We start from the raw sequence: 5,724 nt of genomic DNA, 5'->3' as shown, positions 1-5,724 counted from the left end.
TTAAGAAACAAAAGGAGGAGGAGGAGAAGAGGAAGAGGATTACAAGCCTTCTGAAGTCTTTGACCTTAATCATGTCCTTGACCATTACCAGCATCCCTTAAAATTTGTTGGTCCACATTCTCATTGTCCAGAGTCATTTCAAACTGCTCTACAATTTTTAACCCTCCACCCTTTCTCTCAGCTGAGGACTTGACTGTTACTTTGCAGAGAAAAGAAAGGCATCATACTGAAACTCTTTTAAATTCTTATTTTCAACAAATAGGTGGAGCTGGTTCTAAATCTTCTCTTCTTCCTTCCTATCACAGTGAATTAAATATCTTTACTCCTACCTAAAAGTAATCTAACTTTGCAATAGCCTTGGCAAAACTCACTGTATTGATTTTCTTCTCCCTTGATTCCATATCTTTCCCCAATTATCATCCTCTTTTACTCTCTTCACAACAAACCTTTTAAAAAAGTGGTCTGCACATATTATCTCCATTCCTCACCTTTTGTGTACTTCTTATTTCACTGTTTTCTTGTTTCTTCACTGAGTCCACAAAACTTCCATTCAAAGCCATTGAGAACTTCATTGGGATTAAATGATCTTTAAAATATCTTTTTAGTTCTTATTTCGCTCAGCTCTTCTGTAGCATCTAATACCATTAGGTGTTCTTTTCAACTTGAAACTCTTATTCTGGCTTGAATGATCCCAAGCTCTCCGGGCTTTCCTCCTATCTCCCTGTATTTGTATTCACTCTTCTTTCTCTCCCCAACTTTTTTCTAAAACATCTATTTATTTATTATTTTTGAGAGTGCACAAGCTGGAGAGGGGCAGAAAGAGTGGGACAGAGGGTCTGAAGCGGGCTCTTTGGTGACAGCAGCTAGCCCAATGTGGGGTTTGAACTCACCAACCGCGAGATCATGACCTTAGCCAAAGTCAGACATGTAACTGAGCCACTCAGGTGTCCCTCTCTCCCCATCTTTAACGGTAGTTGTTTCTCAGGAGCAGAGTCCTAGTCTATATTCTCTTCTTATTCTTCAAACTCTTCCCAGGTGAACTTGCCAATTCCAATTATTTCAGTTACTCTCTATAATGCCAGCTGCTCACACATCTACATATTTCTAGCCCAGATTAATTTACTGAGCTTCAGTCCTTAATGTTCAACTTCCTTCTGAATTTCCTTTTTGATTCCTCTCTACATACCTGAATTTTAACAAAGGTAAAATTTATTGGGTCATCTTCTGCATGTAATCAGTTTATCCTCATGTTCTTTATCTGAGAATGGTGCTTCCATCTACTTTGTCACTTCAATTTAGTCACTGACTTTGACTCTTCCATGGTTTTTTTTTAATCCCTCACATCCAATTAATCATTAAGTCCTATTGACTCTACCTTAAATACCTCCTAAATGGGACTTCTTCATATCACTGCTATTATTCTTTTGTAGATTTCTATAGCTATCTCATCAATGGTTATCAAAATTCCCTTTTGTCACTCAATACCCATTCTTTTCTTCTTTATTCATCATTGAATGGTGATTTTCTTCTTTAAAGCACCCAGCTAAGAGAGAACATGTTCCAGCCTACTTTGAGGATAAGATTAACTTTAAATTCTGGCCAGAGATATATAAGTGGAAATGTTGAGTAGAAGTGCTTGATGAGTCTTCAGTGAAATGTGTTTAAAGATGGCTGACTCATATGGGAGGAAGGCTTTTGGTCCTTGCTCCCTTCTATTTCCTTCTGTATAGAATACAGCCATTTTAGACCATGAGCTGATCTGAAGGGTGGAAGACATGAGCTAAGAGGGTAGAGTGGGACTAGAGAAAGAATCAAGATGATTAATTTACCTCAGGTTCTGGAACTCTTATCTCCTGACTTCTTCTACATGGAGAAATAAACTTCTGTCTTGAGAAAGCCATTGATATTTTGTGTTTTCTTTATATATAGAAAAATCAAATTCTAACTGATACAACATGTTAAGTTACATTGCATAATCACAGATGTGTAGATATTTATTTATATACCCAGACATCAGCTGTCAATTGCATCCCCACTTATGGTGACATAAGAGAAGACCATTCCCAATATCACCAGTATTTGATGTTAAGCAAACAAAATTTTATTTGGTGTCTTCTATCTCTAGTCAAAAAGCAATTGTAGGTCTAGCTTTTATTTATTTATTTTTTAATATTTATTTACTCTTGAAAGAGAGAGAGAGACAGAGACAGAGAGACAGAGATCAAGGGGGAAGGGGAAGAGATAGAGAGGGAGACGCAGAATCTGAAACAGACTCCAGGCTCTGAGCTGTCAGCACGGAGCCCAATGCAGGGCTCAAACTCATGAACTGTGAGATCATGACCTGAGCTGAAGTCGGATGCTTGACTGACTGGGCCCCCCAGGTGCTGCTGTAGGTCTAGCTTTAAATGTAACTTGGTTGATTCTGTTGAGCTAGTACTTAGACCTGTACTTTTATGATGGCAAGTGATCCTTGAGATTTTAGGTCAACTCTCGCATTTGATAGAAGAAACTGAGGCCAAGAGAAGTCCACAGGATGAATTATTGGCAGTAGGGTAGACAATTAAACACACAGACTCTGGAGCTAGACCACTTGGACTATAATCTTTTCCCCCCCTTGCTAGCTGTGTGACTTTAAGCAAGTGATTTAACCTAATGGTACCTGCTTTCATGACTGTTTTTGATAAATGAATGAGTTATCACATAGCAGGCACTTAAAGCAGGGCCATGTATAGGTGACCATACCACAAGTATTGACCAGAACTTTGACTCAAGTCTGTATTTCCAGCTTAATTCTCTTTCTACCCCTACCATACTGCCTCCCTGAACACTGGTTAGGAGTAGAAAGCTAAGAGCATGAGAACAAAGACGGTTAAGTTCCAGTGGGTGCAAAGAAAGGATAACTGGAAGCAAGAGCACTGCCTGGAAAGGAAGGTCTGGATTTAGTGCATATGACAAGAGTTCAGGACAGCCAGGGAGCAACACAGAAGAGCTCACCTCCTAGAAGGTGAGCACCAAAAGAGATGTGGGAGGAAATGGGTGACAAATTCTTCCCATTTCCAGAATTGCCAAAGATTCACCATACCTGATAGTAACAAAAGGTAATAGCTTTTGTTCTTTAAAATTAAAAGTCAGGAGATAATGGAAGGTTATATGATGTCCTTAATTCTAAATTGAAATAGATATAGAATTTTTCTCACAGCATTCTTAAAGCTGTTTGCATAACAGCAAGCCAAATTATCAAATGCAGAGAAAGAACATAAAAGGCTAATACTTTCAGAAAAAAAAATGTATTCAGGATTTAGGCATGCAAAATGCTTGTGAGATCCAGATTCATAATTTTCATCCTGTTCGTAAACATCCCTTGAGAAGTATATAAATAGGACCTTTATATCATGAAGGGTTTGTTTAAAGATTTAGAGCTATCTCTAAACCATTTTTACATAATAGCTTTGAGGTGTATTTCTCTAGTTTTTGTTAGGAATTTGAAACACTGAGTGAGATTTGTATGAGCCAGGATCACACAAAGGATGACAATGCTGTGTTATTGTAGAATGTTAATGCTTAGGAGATTCTATTATGCTTCCGTCACTCAAAATAAGCTGAAGCACCAAGTGCTTTCACATGTGGATTATCTTTCCATCATCACAGATAAAAGAATGTTGGTGCTGTTACTTTCACTAAACCTTTCACATGGAGGATTTTCTATCATTTTCTATGGATAAGCAATGCACACATGAGAAAGAGCAGAATGCTGACATAGGGAAATAAATAGACCATTTCTAAACTGTTTACAATATGAATAGATGAACAAGTAACAATTACGAAGATAATACTGAAGAACATATTGGGGTTTTCTTTAACTCAGAGGAAATAACGTTTTCCTTAGTTTATGAGATGCCATGGATTTGTTCAAAGAAAGCCTATGAAATTTTAAGTAGAAAAGAGCTGGTTATTTTTCTACCTAGAGGCCCAACATTAAGTCTATGTATGACCTCACCTGCATATCTGTCCAAATGAATAGTAGTTCCATTCAGGGATTGTTCTCACAGTCGTTTTTCCTTTAAAAGTACAGATGGACTTCTCAAATTGCCATGGAATTTTATGACTCCACTTGTCATTGTACTGTTAACTCAGGAAAAGCATGTTTAAAAGGACAGATAGCAACATAACTGACAAATCAGTAGAGTTTCCAAGGGATCCTTGATTATAGCAACACTAACAACAACAATAATTACCGCCATCTACTGTGCTAGGTTTCTTGCAAGGATTATCACATTTAACTCAACAATCTTGCGGGCGCAATATTGTTATCCCATTTAACAGATGAGGTAACAGTCTCACAGAGGCCCAGTAACTAGCACAGTCACTCACATGACAATTAGGTGGGTCTAGGATTTGAAGACAGATCTGTCCAAAGTTCCTTGGGACAATCCTGCTGGGTTCCCATCATTCCTCATGCCACCTTCTTTTGCTTTATTGTGAAAATACAGATGACTGTGATGCCAAAGTGTAATATCAACTACTTTCCCTTTATGTCTGGCCTAGAACATTTTCATAGAACATTCCCTACTTCAGAAGATCACCCAGGCTCCTGAATTGGGAACCAGCGGGGATATGTATAAGCACTCTATGGCAGGGTTTGTATTACAGCATCTACTCAGTTACGAAGGCCTAATTTTCACTCTTTTGCAGATTCAAATGCTGAAGGTCTTAGTTAAGTAACTTGCTCAAAGACACACATAGAATAAGCCTACATCATGATTTAATACAGTGCCTAAAACATAATAAATGTTCAATAAATATCTGTTAGTGGATGAATGAATAAAAGCATTATCATATCTGGAATATTTAACCCAAATCTTTTAACTTAAGATCCCTAATTTTCTTTCCAAATATGACACGGATGCAGGCCTGAATAGGGTATTAATAAAAATTTAACTGTTGATTTCTCTGATAACCCTTTTTAGATTCCACATTATAACCATTTTGCTGGGTACAGCAGATCCCTCCAGGAAAGAATATATATAAATCAGACACATAAATACAAGAAAAGGCTTGATCTTAGTCTATCATTCCCATAAAAAAATACTGGCAATTGTCAGAAATCTTTCTAGATTTATGGAACAGATGTGGGTTAATCCACGGAAGCATCATGAGCTAAATCATTTGGTTACTAAAGTTCTTAGAGAAAAAGTAAGAAATTGCAAACATAAAATTTAAATGACTACGTGGCATCTCCGTTCCCCACAAAGAACGTAAAGTTAAAAAAAAACAAATAATTATGCAAAGATTTTTGTTAGGGATTGAAGAAGACTTGCAATGAGAAATAAATGTGTAGTTACTAAAAATGATGGAGTCTTTTTTATATAGTAAGGTTTATTTAAAACCTTAACATGTCTGTAGCTTTATTTGGAATATCTAAATTGTCATAGAATTTGTTTTTTGTAATGAAGATTAATATAGTAAAAGAGAAATGACAGCCTCTTACCTGTGGTAGAAAAAAATTGGGGGGTTTCTAAATTTTATTGGTTATTATACACGTATGTCTCAAAATATCATACAAAAAGTATCCTTCCATAAAAACTGCCTAAATTGACTTACTATAGAAAAAAAAAAAGTAGAGAAGCATAAACTGAAAGGCAGTTAAGAGAGAAGACTAGAAGCGGGTTGCCTGGTGGCTTAGTTGGTTAAGCGTCCAATTTTAGCTGAGGTCATGATCTTGTG

The sequence above is a fragment of the Panthera onca genome, chromosome B4 (assembly GCF_046562875.1).
Source record: "Panthera onca isolate mPanOnc1 chromosome B4, mPanOnc1 haplotype 2, whole genome shotgun sequence".
Classification (NCBI taxonomy): domain Eukaryota; kingdom Metazoa; phylum Chordata; class Mammalia; order Carnivora; family Felidae; genus Panthera; species Panthera onca.
Note: the sequence above shows the minus strand (reverse complement) of the source record.